At 39.4% G+C, this 13,268-nt stretch overlaps 1 protein-coding gene across 1 annotated transcript in view; it reads right to left on the bottom strand.

Annotated features, from left to right (window-relative positions):
* SEC22A (SEC22 homolog A, vesicle trafficking protein) overlaps positions 1-9,801 on the bottom strand; it is a 60,888-nt gene extending 51,087 nt beyond the window's left edge. Inside the window, exon 1 of the mRNA XM_014545247.1 lies at positions 9,796-9,801. The gene's annotated coding sequence lies outside the window, so the exon portion shown is untranslated. The remainder of the gene's footprint in view (positions 1-9,795) is intronic.
* Positions 9,802-13,268: the final 3,467 nt, after the last annotated feature.

The following is a 13,268-nucleotide window of genomic DNA, read 5'->3' as shown; positions in this document are numbered from 1 at the left end:
GGTACTAATTATATAAATGTAGTGGTTGTAGGTTAACCCAATAATTCAACTCCCAGGTGTATATGCAACAGAAATGTATTCCTATGTTCACCAAAAGACATATATAAGAATGTTCACAGGATGAATAAGTTTTAGAATATTCACATAGTGGAATAGTACACAGGACAGAGAATGAACAAACTTCAACTGTGCATAAAACATGGATGAATCTCACAATCATAAAATTGAGTGAAAAAAGTCAGTTGCACAAATTGTATACTACATGATTCCACTTATATAATGTTAAAAAACAGACAAAAATAATATATGGTAATAGAAGTTAGGATACTGCTTATCCTTAGGTGATATTAATGTTTGGAAAGGGTCACTAGAGGGCTTCTGGAGCTCTATTAATGTTCTCCTTGATCTGGGTGTTGATTACACCAGTGTGTTCAATTAATGAAAATTCATCAAGCTGTACTTAACATTTATGCATTTTAATATGCATTTTATTATTCCATAGAAAGGTTGCATTTCTAAAATGTTATGAGTGATTCAGCCATAAATAAGTAGCTGTACCAGACTTACATTCCTACCACAAATGATAGAAAACTGGACCAAATTTATGAAATAAATGTTTTCAGACATTGGACAATAGGTACAGTAAGACTGTAATCCTGGAAAGAAGGAAAACAAATAAAATGACCCCAAGATTTCCGCAGATTTCTTTCTGGGGGTATTTACCTGAAGACAGGATAGAAGAAAGCCAAGCAGAATACAGTACTTGTGGTAACTGAGGAGGAAAAAAAAATTGAAATTAAGAGAGATTGAGGCAATTAAGTTTGCATGGCAGAGAAATATTCATAAGGTCTCCTTGAATCTTTGGTGTAGGTTTAAGGATAGACTTTATGAAACTGATTAAATAACAACTACTGCGAGAACTATAGGTTGAACAACTCCTAGAGCTTGAATAGAGTCAGGAAACATTTAATATTTTACCAATTGGAATGGAGAAACCTTATTAAACACCTGGGCATTTTGTAAAGAGACCTCAGAAAGGCCACTCTTTAGAGATGTTATCCTAAAAATAAAAGGCCAAAGTGAGAGGCATCAAGCATTTATCTAAAAATTTTTTAAAAAGAAGAATAGGAAAGCACTGTTTCAGGCAGAAACCCAAACAGTGGTCCAATTAGAAGACAAAGGCAAGGGTTATTTATGAGAAAAGGAAGGGGAACAATTACATCAATAGAAATAAGGCGTTTATATGGGTGCCAATAAGCTAACACAGTTAAATTTTCAGTTTGGTAGTCATAATATCTGCTTTCTTGTTATCCTTACAGACAGTTCTTTGGGACACATACTACTTTAGGTCTAATCCAAAGGTTATTTTGCCCTGTTTTACATTCCAAAGGTTTGAGACATAAGATGTGCAAGGTAATTCCTCTGGGATGACAGCTCTGACTCCATTTTAAAGTGGTTCTGTTTATATTATTTTTAACTAAATTTATTGGGGTGAGATGGGTTAATAAGATTATATAGGCTTCAAGTGTACAATTTTCTGGTACATTATCTATATATTGCAATGTGTGCCCACTATCCAGAGTCAAATCTTCTTCCACCACCATATTTGACCCCCTTTACCCATTCCTGCCCCTCAACCCCTTTCCCTCTGGTAACTACCATACTGTTGTCTGTGTCTATGAGGTTGTGTGTTTTTTTCTTGTTTGTTCATTGGCTGCTTTCAGTTTTATATCCCACTTATGAGTGAAATCATATGATTCTGAACTTTTTCTGACTGACTTATTTCACTTAGCATGGTAGTCTCAAGATCCATCCATGTGTCACAAATGGCAGTATTTCATCTTTTTTATGGCTGATTAGTATTCTATTGTATATATGTACCATATCTTCTTTATCCAGTCACCTAGCAAAAGACACTGTGGTTGTGTCCATCTCTTGGCCACTGTGAATAATGCTGCAATGAACATAGAGGTGCATTTTTTCTTTGCAAATAAATGTTTTCAAATTTTTCAGGTTACAGAGATAAAGCTAATCTAGCCCAAGAGTGAAGGCTATTCTAGACTCACTCAAACAAAGCTGAAAAAGCTTATTGAAAGTAAATTAACTGCTAGCTTGAATGAAACTTAAGAATATTTACAGAAAGACAACAAAATCGAGGCACTCAACTATGTAATGCCTACAATGTCCACTATTCAATAAAAAATTACTATAGTATACATGCGGAAACAGGAAAAAGTAAACCATAAACAGGAGAAAAATCAGTTAATAGAAACAAACCCAGAAATGACAAGGATGATAAAATTAGCAGATAAGGACTTTAAAGCACAGCTATTATATGTGTGGTAAAGAATTTAAAGGAAAACCTAAGTATAATAAAGAAATAGAAAATGTAAAGAGAACCAAATAAAACTTCTATATATGACCCCAAATTGTGTTGGCTTCTAGATTAGCATTTAAGGAAGTTATGGGAAGGAAATTCAAAGAAAGAAGTAACTGGAACTCTCCAAAAAGATCATCAGACTTGTACCCTGGGTATCTTAGGGTTAAAATTATATAATATTCAGGCCATGAGAAGGTGTTTGGGGATCAGTAATTGTTTGAATTTATGATAGCTGGAAAGAAGTTTTGTCCCAGGTGTTAGAGCTGAAGTTGTCCTTCAAAGGCTTTCCAGATACTTGGACCATTGCCCTATAGGTAGAGCCATGGGGGAAGCCCTAAGATGAGTTGGGTGGTCCCACCCTTCCAAGGCTCTCACCTCCCCTCTTTCCATGCTGCCCATTCCTCTCTGTGCACTAGGTCTATGGTCGGCAAACTTCGGCTCGCGAGCCACATGCGGCTTTTTGGCCCCTTGAGTGTGGCTCTTCCTAAGCCTTAGGAGTACCCTAATTAAGTTAATAACAATGTACCTACCTATATAGTTTAAGTTTAAAAAATTTGGCTCTCAAAAGAAATTTCAATCATTGTACTGTTGATATTTGGCTCTGTTGACTAATGAGTTTGCCGACCACTGCACTAGGTGATCTGCTGCCTGCAGATGGAATCCTGATCCAGGAGAATGATCTCAAGATTGATGAGCGTGCTCTAACTGGGGAATCGGACCATGTCAAGAAGTCCATGGAAAGAGACCTCATGTTGCTCTCAGGTATGGCTTGTGGCCACCCCTGTTTTCATTATGCCTACCCCCAGACAGCCAAGCCACAGAGACCTGATCCATACCCTGCTCTCTCTTCTGTCCCTGTCCCATTGTCCCATTTCCTTCTGGATTCAACTGGGCCAACACTGTATTAGTGGGTTGAATACATGGATATCAGGTAACCTAAAAGAGAGTTATCTGTGAAGCAAGTGCTATAGGGGTCTTGAAAAGGCTCTGCTGGTTGAGAGTGAGTTGTGGGGAAGGAGCCTTACCCTAAAGCAGTTAAACACAGTTTTCTCCTTACCCTCCCCAGGTTTCTTGGTCTATTTTAAATAGGCCCAGATCTTGACCTTTTCCTACTATCTGCTGAATACATTATTATCCATGGGGGAGAAATGAAGAGGAACTGTTTTTTCTTTCTTTCTAACTTTATGTTTCACACCAAAGCATGGATAGGTGTAAACAAAACAACCCTTCCCCCATCTTCTCATACCCATGTCATGGAAGCTTCTAGACAGATGGTAGCAACTGCTGTGGGTGTCAACTCCCAGGCTGGAATCATCTTTACCCTCCTGGGGACCAGGGAGAGAGAAGAGGAGGAGAAAATCCTATACTAACTTATGTTCTCACCAATAATGTGTGCATTTTTCCGTACTATCACCAAAGTTGGACTTGTATAATTAGACTATTTACATTTTTTTCCAATTTGAAAAGTGGAAAAAAATGTTACTTCATTGTTTAGTTTGCAGTTTTTCTATTATTAGTGAGGAGGATAATTGTTTTTATATGTTTCTTGGCCAAATGTGTTTCAGCTTTTGTAAACTGCTCATTCATCTGTCTCTTTGGCTAGACAGTGTGTGAGTACTATTAATTTGGTGAAACCCTATAATTAAAAAAAGCTCTTCAAATATTACAAACTCTATTAACCAAGGATAAAATGTTGCAGGTTTAACAAGGATTCTAATTTCCCAGACTCCTGTTTAGAATGTTTGCCATACTTTCCAGGCAGTCATATTATCATAATCTTCCAGGTGGAGAATCAGAGCACGAAGTGTTGTACTTGGTTAGAGTCACAAAATGATTCAGTGGCAGGCATACATCTCAAATCCATCGTTCCATCTTATTTTTCAATTATGTGCCCCACACTTTCCTTCTCCAATTCACTCCCAACCAGTCTCATTTACTGGAATATAAAGAGCTAGTTAGTATTCATAGGTTTTATCCAAACACATAAAAATGTAAGTCATGAAAGAATAAAATGATCATACATCAGCTATAAATTATTCCTTGTTCCTGTTTACAAATAATGTTTTAATTACTGTATTCTTCTCGGCTAAAGAGAAAGCATGACTTAGAAATAATTTTCTCTTCAGTCAAAATTTAGTAAGAAATATGTTTTAGTACAGCAGTGCTTGCTCAGAGAGAGAAACCTCAATGTGACATTACTGCTGTGGTTTGGGGGTGGGGGATGGGGAAGGTAAGCTGCAAGGAAAGGACTTTAAATTTTTATTATCGGAGAAGGTTTTAGGTGGGGGAAGTTCTCCAAATCCAAAATAGAGTTTCCCTAACTGCTATAAATACATCCATCATTTTTTTGCCACCCCATATGGCAGTGACCTTGTAGAATAAAATGGAGTGGAGAGAAAAGCCTATTTCAGAAATAAGGAGTTGACTTTGTGGTAGAAATACCTCCTCTTTAACCACTTCCTGGCGGACATGTTGCTGTTAGCACTGATAAAAATGATTAAAAATAACTATTACCATTTACTTGTTATGTGCTAATTACTTTGCACTCATCTCAATTAGTTTTTCTAAAAGCTCTGTACCTTAAGTATTATAATTATTATTTTATGGGACTAAGCCTCCGAAAACTTGTCTTCTCTCACTTGGGAGAAACCAGCCTATGAAAGTCTGGAGGCTAGCTGTGATTAAAGGCAAACAGTGGGCTGGGGATGCAGGAGCGGAGGGCAAGCACTGCACTTTGAGGTGCATTGACTGACCAGCTACACAACCATATTAGCAACTAAGTTGTAGGTTACTTTTCTGGGCGCACCCAACTGACCCTTTCAGTTTAAATTTTTGACTCAGATTCCTGCAAGGATTAGTTTATCAAATTACATGATCAATTCCCACTTAGCCACAGCTGATTGGACCATTTGACCAAAGGAGCTGGCCAGCAACCAGTTGGATTCTTTGAATTTGACCTAAAAAACACAGAGTGAGTTGATCAGAGGTCATGTGCATGGAGCTGCAAGGTCATGTAGAGGGTAAACCAGAGAGTCCATGAAGTGCCACACGTGGCCAAAATTACAGGGGAGTAGATGTTTAGAACATAGCAAAGAGAGCCCAATAGAAGTGAACAAAACTATGTATACCAGAGACAAGTGGAGGCAAATAACTCATTTTATGGCATCCAAAGGTGATAAGCTATCTCCTACAATTAAATCTCTGTGAGGTTCTCCTCAGTCTTGATAAGAAACCCTCTTTTGATGAGTTTCCTAGAGTGGATTTCTTTTTTTAGCAACAACTTCTGACTCTGACACTGAATTGTAAGAATCCTATCTAATAAAAGTGTAATATGCAAATTGACCATCACTCCAACACACAAGATGGCCGCCCCCATGTGGACACAAGATGGTAAGCAAGGGAGGCCAGTTGTGGGTGATCAGACCAGCAGGGGAGGGCAGTTGGGAGGGACCAGGCCTGAAAGGGAGGGCAGTTGGGGGCAATCAGGCCTGCAGGGGAGGACAGTTAAGGGTGACCAGGCCAACAGGGGAGAGCAGTTAGGGGTGACTGGGCTGGCAAGGGAGGGAAGTTAGGGGTGACCGGGCCAGCAGGGGAAGGCAGTTGGGGGCAACCAGGCCTGCAGGGGAGGACAGTTAGGGGTGACCAGGCTGGCAAGAGAGAGCAGTTAGGGGCAATTGGGCCGGCAGGGGAGCAGTTAGGCATCGATCCAGCTGGCAGGGGAGTGGTTAGGGGGTAATCAGGCTGGCAGTCAGGGGAGCGGTTGGGAGCCAGCAGTACTGGATTGTGAGAGGGATGTCCGACTGCCCGGTGGGATCGGACCTAAACGGGCAGTTGGACATCCCTCAAGGGGTCCCAGATTGGAGAGGGTGCAGGCTGGTCTGAGGGACACACTCCCCTTGTGCAAGAATTTTGTGCACCAGGCCTCTAGTAATAATGATAGTACTTAAGGTATTCATGAACAATGAGATGATCCTTTACAACAAGAAGTATGATATGCACATACATGGCAAATGGAATAATAATCAGAACGTGACTTTGTGTTCGAAGTGTTGGGTCATTGCATGAGAAGTTTGAATCAGGCTGAGGCAGCAGTTGGAGAATGCACAATTTTTGAGAACCTACAAAGGGACCATTTGATGTTATATTGGATTTTATAATTTAATTCTCATAATCCTAATCCTATTATTTAGTTACTAGAGGCCCAGTGCATGAAATTCATGCATGGGGGCGGGGGGGGGGGCGGGATCCCTCAGCCCAGCCTGCACCCTCTTGCAATCGGGAACATCCCTTTCGCAATCTGGGACCACTGGCTCCTAACCGCTTGCCTGCCTGCCTCATTGCCCCTAACCATCTGACCAAAGGAGCTGGCCAGCAACCAGTTGGATTCTTTGAATTTGACCTAAAAAACACAAAGAGTGAGTTGGTCAGAGGCCATGTGCATGGAGCTGCAAGGTCATGCAATCCAGGACATCCCTCTTGCAATCCCGGACCACTGGCTCCTAACCGCTCGCCTGCCTGCCTGCATGATCGCCCCTAATGGCCTCTGCCTTGGCCCCTGCACCTGGAACCCAGGCTTCCCTCCCTCTGTCCAGCCGCAGGCACCCAGGACCCAGGCTGGCTTCGTCCGAGCAGGCACCTGGGACCTCGGGCGGCTTCCCTGCCTCCAAGGTGGTGTCCCCCAGGCTGGGCCCAGGCTTCATCCAGAAGGACATCGGATTTCCGGAAGATGTCCAGTCGATCCGGTCTAATTAGCATATTACCCTTTTATGAGTATAGATAAAAGAATCTGAAGCTCTACGAGGTTAACTAAACCGCTCAAGGTCACAAAACTAAGAAGAAAAAACAATTTTGACTAAAAGTCAAGCCACTTTTTGGGGGGCACCTTGTCTTCCAGGGACAAAAATACTAGCAGCTGCCCAATGCAGCCCCTGTCCAACTTGGGCAGTGTGATGGTTAACGTTATGGGTTAAGTTGGCTGGGCCACAGTGTTTCCTGGTTGATCAAACATTATTGTATATGTTTCTGGATGAGATTTACATTTAAATCTGTTGACTCTGAGAAAAGCAGATCGTCCTCCATAATGTGGGTGGGCCTGTCCAATCAGTAGAAGGTCTAAATAGAAAAAAACTGAACTCCCCTGAGCAAAAAGGAATTCTGCCAGAAGGTAGCCTCCAGACTCAAACTGAACTGCAGCACTGGCTCTTTGCTGGGTCTCCAGCCTGCTGGCCCACCCAGCAGATTTTGGACTTGCCAGCCTCTATCATCCCATGAGCCAATTACATAAAATCTCCCTCTTTTACATAAAATCTCCCTCTCCCTTTTTCTCTCCCTCTCTCCACACACACATCCTATTGGTTCTGTATCTCTGTACAACCCTGACTAATATAGATAGTGATGGATTACTACTACTAGATTAACTTTGTAGTCTATATGAATTAGGGCTGTAACATCTTGGGCTCATAGAAAAGAGCACTCAAAACCACAAAATAGGGTATGTTGAAAAACTCCCTTCCCTTGTATATTAAATCTTTTTAGATTCCATTTTACAGAGTGACTTTCCTGACCTTGTCTTCAGATTCCAGCTTAGCTCAGGGTTTAAATACTGGGAATATATAAATTCACCAGGATATTACTTGTCATACTTTAACACCAGCAATAATAAGTACTGATTCTGAACCTATATTCTTCAGCACAATCACAAATCTCCATAACCTCTATCCAAAGACAAATGTCACTGATACCTGCAAGTGCCAGAGAGGAAATGCTAATTTGAAAACTTTTATTTGTCTGTAATCTGTTTGCAGTTGGTGAACTGAATCACAAAGCAAGCTAAGGGTGTGCTCCAATACTCTTCATTAGTATACAAAATGGTTGGAAAGACATGGGGAGGATGAGCCAAAGCTGAAACCTCAGATCATTCAATTATACATATTCTATTTTGAAATATTTTCTCATTTCGGGCAACCAAGAACTCTTTTGGAGGAAAAACTGAAGAACAGATGTAAGTATTTACTAAAATTGAATTGTGAACTTTGTGACAAATGACAATGATATAATTTAGACTACATGATTGCCCATGTTTTAAAAAATAAAATTAGTAATAATAATACAATTATAGCTATTCTCATATGTTTTGAAATAACAAGGCATCCTTATAAATAATCCATGGGTTAAAGAAAAAATTACAATGGAAATTATGACCATTAAAATTGTACAATGACCATTTAAAAAATAAAAAATATTGTACAATGAAACTATGTACTACATATGAAAACTTGAGTGATACAGTCCAATAGAACCAGAAAAATAACTATATCCTTATGACTGCTTATGTTAGAAAACAGAAAACAAGAAAGGTGGTAAATTAATGAGCAAAGTGTTTTATCCAAGAAGTTAAAAAAAAATGAGTAATAGAATGAACTAAAAAATAGAAGAAAAATAGTGAAGATAAAACCAGAAATTATGAGAATAAAAACAAACGATGATTATCAAAACCAAAACACATTCTTTGAAAGGTTAATAAAAAAATAGCAAACCTCTTGCAGTCCTGATCAAAGAGCAAGAAAAAGCACAAATGAATAATATTAGTAATGAAAAGGGTGATGTAACTGTAAACCCAGTAGAAAGGAAAGAAAGAGAGTGATTGGGACTGATGGCAAGAGGAGCTCTGGTGACAGATGCCTGTATTGATTGAGTCGGGGGAAAAGAAGAAAATTGGGGGAAGTGGTCTAGTTGTAAAGAAGATCCTGGTGAGCCCAGTGGCAAGGAGAATTTGAGGCAAAGGAAGTAAGGGCATTGGTAGGAATGGGAAAAGGTAAGTCAAGGTAGAGGAGCAATGTCAGAGTGGTGGCAGAGAAAAGGCCTGACAGGTAAAGGGGGTAAATGGGATGTGAAGTTAGGGTGCAGTGAGAGAAGAGAGACCGTGGATGTGAAGAGGTCAGAGCTGAGATGGCTACAACGCCCACAGGCTGATATAGTCCAGTGTTCCAGAGGACTCACACACAGGGGCTGCTAACTGCTAGTCCAGAGGGCGTGGGGGTAAGAGCCTGGGTGCCAGAGTTAGACAGCGCACATCAGAGGAACGGCGGAAGCCAGGGGGCACCAGAGGGAGCACCCCTTTCACACACTCAGCCTCAAGGTCAAGCAGAGAGCGTGTCCTCCTCAGAGTGCTTGCCCAGGTGGCAACAAGAGATGGGAAGGTGAGCTGAAGCAGGATATGCAAGGAAGGCCAGGGAGGGAGCACCTGCAGCTACACTTCCCTTAGGCGTACAGAAGAGGATGTGCTCAGGAATGTTCACAGTCAGCATTGTTTGTCAGAATAAAAATAAAGTTTAGTCACACAACAAAACGGATTCATTCACATTCCACTAATCAGCAGCAGAATGCGAATGAATTAGAGCCACACACATTAACACCAAAAGAAATCTCCAAAAAAATTAAATTAAAAAGGTAAGTTACAAAAGGATACTAAGAGTATGATATTATGTATGTAAAGTATATAACATGCAAAACAACACTATTGTTTTGGATGCATGTGTGAGTAGTAAACGCGTAAATTTCCATAAAAGTGATAAATACAAAATTCAGGTTAATGGTGATTTGGGGGTGGAAGAATGGAGGGGAATGAAATCAGAGAAATGCCTTCAACTGTATTATAAGGTCTTAAGTTGAGGAATAGACAGTGATGCTCCTTATATTATTTCAATGCCTTTTAAATATCTGAAATTATTATTTAAAGAAGAAATTTGGAGGCATGTAGTTTATTGTATTTTTTCTGGATTTGTAGTTATTTTCAAATAAATAAAATTTCATATTTTAATATAAACTCTCGATATAAACTTGTCCTCTTTCGTCACCTATATTTTACTATTCAAATGAATTGAAGAGAAGATGGAATGCAATAGTGATATTATTTGAAAAGTAGTGAACCAAGGCCTCCTATGCTGAGAACTAGAACTTGAAATAAGTTGGTTCAGTCTGGAGTGTTAATTGGATTTAATTATTTATGAGCTAAGTGTCAGAAGGGTTCATGATTTTAAAAGAATTAAGCACATTTGAAAGGACATTGAAAACCATATCAATGTAATAAAGTTACATAGTCTAATTATCAGCACGTTATGTGAAAGTCTGTGAGGAAGTGATCTATTTAATATTTGAGAAAGTAGCCCAGACTTTTGCATCAGATTTTGTACAATGTCATTTAATGATCATGGAAAAGAAGCAAATATTTTATACACACACACACACACACACACACACACACACAACTCCAACATATATTTCATAAGGATACATGTATAGTTAACAATATATATCAGATACATTGGTGGAGAGTGAAGATGAATGGGTAAAAATAAAGTAAAATGACATAAAATCAGAAACCGGCCCTATATGGACTGATAATGATAATTTACTATGAACCTAGGAGTAAGATTAACCCCATTCTCAACACTTGAGATTAAACAATAACAACATAAACCTGGTTCCTTGTCCTTAAGGTGCTTATAAATTAGAGAGGGAAGAGGATTTTGTAATATAAATGTGATAGGTTGTAAGATGCCAGGAACTTCTGGATTCTTGGCAAAAGACACAGTATGATAGTTTCTCACCTCATGAGCTTATTTGCCCTAATGCATTAGTAATTTGGTTACTTAACAATTTCTTTCCCAAAAGGGGGAAAAGACTCTCTTAACATGTTTATTGGAGGTGCATCCTTTATGCACTGATCTCTTTTGAACTGTTGCATTTGGCTACACATGAAGAACCAAGGCATTCAGTTTGCAGAGAAGCCCCAGGGTGAAAAGCAAGCTCTGGTGAAAGATGTCACATCCCTGGCCTGGGGTGAAAAAAATTTAAGGCAAATATCCATGTGATGCTACACATGAGGACACAGACTGCATAAACATTGGATCCTAGTTACATTACTGGAAGCAGACTATATATACCAAAATTAACGTGATGTGACATCAACCCTCTTATGGGAGAATTCAGAAATTTTTTGTAAAATACAGTTTGTTTAGACAAGATAGGACAAGCTTGACATAATAAAGGCTTACTTATCACTCATTTCACAGTCTGGTGCCTTGCTTCCTCAGCGGCAACTCTCCAAAGACAACACAGAGCATCCAAGGGAGGAGGGAGCTGGAGAATCAAGCAGGACGTTTTAGGAAGGTGGCTTACCTGGCTTCCCCTCATTTCAGTGGGTAGAAGCCAGCCGTGGAGCCTACAAGATAACAGCGAGGAGGCTGGGAAATGTAGTCTTTCCCAGTGCCCAAGAAGAGCAAACAGAATGAGGAACACACCAAATAATTGGTATCAGAAAAATGATTGAAGAAATCAAAAGTTGCTACCTTTTGATGCTGTGACAATAATCAATACTATGAGATTTATAGACACAAAATGCACACTGGTAAGATAACTAATCCTGATCTTCAGATTGATCTTGACAGCAAATCTAAATGTAAAAGAGCAAAAGTCCAGCCTAATTTTTCCCTTGTGCAAAAACTCAGTGAAGTTGTTTGCAGAATGAATGATGTTCCTGATGAGACAGATCTGATAGTGATGGATAAACCTCATATTCCATTAAGGTTCATTACTCTATATCTCTCAAAATGTGATTTTTTTTAACCCAATGTAATTTCATTTAATTGAAAAAAAATCAAAATCCAATTATTTTATTTGGATGTCAATTTTAAAAAGAAGAAAGAAAAGGCAAAAATTAATTGTACATAGTAGCAAAATTGAAAAAAAAATCTACCATTGCCTGGCCTCGCTCTGGCCTCTACAAAGCTCAGAGGAAAAAAAATAACCAGTATTAGGAATTCAAAATGCCCAGAAAACAGCAACAGCAGCAAAAATCTCCTCTCAACATTTTCTGCAAAAGCCCTGTGAGTTGGGGAGGTATCTTCCTTATCCTCATTTATAGCAACTGACCAACCTGCAGAGAGAGGACCTTCTAAGTGAGAATGGCAGCTCTTAACCTCTTTTGGCACCGTGGATTCCTCATTGCTACTGCCACAAGCACTAATGCCACTATTAGGGCTCCTATCACTAACTTGCATTTATTGAGTTTGCCACGCACCATGCACTGTGCTCTGCACTTAATACACTTTCTACGTTAAGGTTCAAAACAACCCAGAATGGAGAATCATCATGAGGTCTGTTGTGCAGAAGAAGAAACTAAAGCACAGAGAGGTCAGGTGACTTGCCTAAGGTCACACAGGTTAATAGCATCCTGGAGCAAAGACCTTGACTCAGGTCTGTCAGCAACAGAGCTCTCACTTAAGCCCTTAGCAGCTCTGTCTCACTGGCCCTCGGATGATATATCACAGTAATTATTAATACACTTTATTAGATAATGTCCATCATGAATACTGGTTAACACCAAAAAATAGGAAGAAAGTGAAAATCTCTTGTCATTCTAGTATTGAGAGGTAATCATTATTAATTTATTGCTGTATTTTCTTCAAGCCTTTTTCTCATACCATTGGGTCAAAATAGAGGTGTCTTTTTCTAAACTGCATTATTGAAATATAATCCACATACCATATAATTCACCCATTTAAAGCATATGGATCCAGCAGCTTGTGGTATTTGTAGAGTTGTGCGATCACATTACCATCTAATTCTGGAATAGTTTCATCATTCCAAAAGGAAGGTCCATGTGCATTCCTCCATCTTCCTACATTCTCCGGGCAACAACTAATCTACTTTCTGCCCCTATAGATTTGACAATTGTGGTCATTAATACAAAGAGAATCATACAAGATGTGTCATTCGTGACTGGCTTCTTTCACTTAACATGATGTTTTCAAAGTTCATTCATGTTGTAGCATGTGTCAGAACTTTATTGAATATTATTTCACAATATGTATATACCACTTTTGTT

The sequence above is a fragment of the Myotis brandtii genome, unplaced genomic scaffold, assembly GCF_000412655.1.
Source record: "Myotis brandtii unplaced genomic scaffold, ASM41265v1 scaffold4, whole genome shotgun sequence".
Taxonomy (NCBI): domain Eukaryota; kingdom Metazoa; phylum Chordata; class Mammalia; order Chiroptera; family Vespertilionidae; genus Myotis; species Myotis brandtii.
Note: the sequence above shows the minus strand (reverse complement) of the source record. Positions and strands in the feature narration are given on the sequence as shown.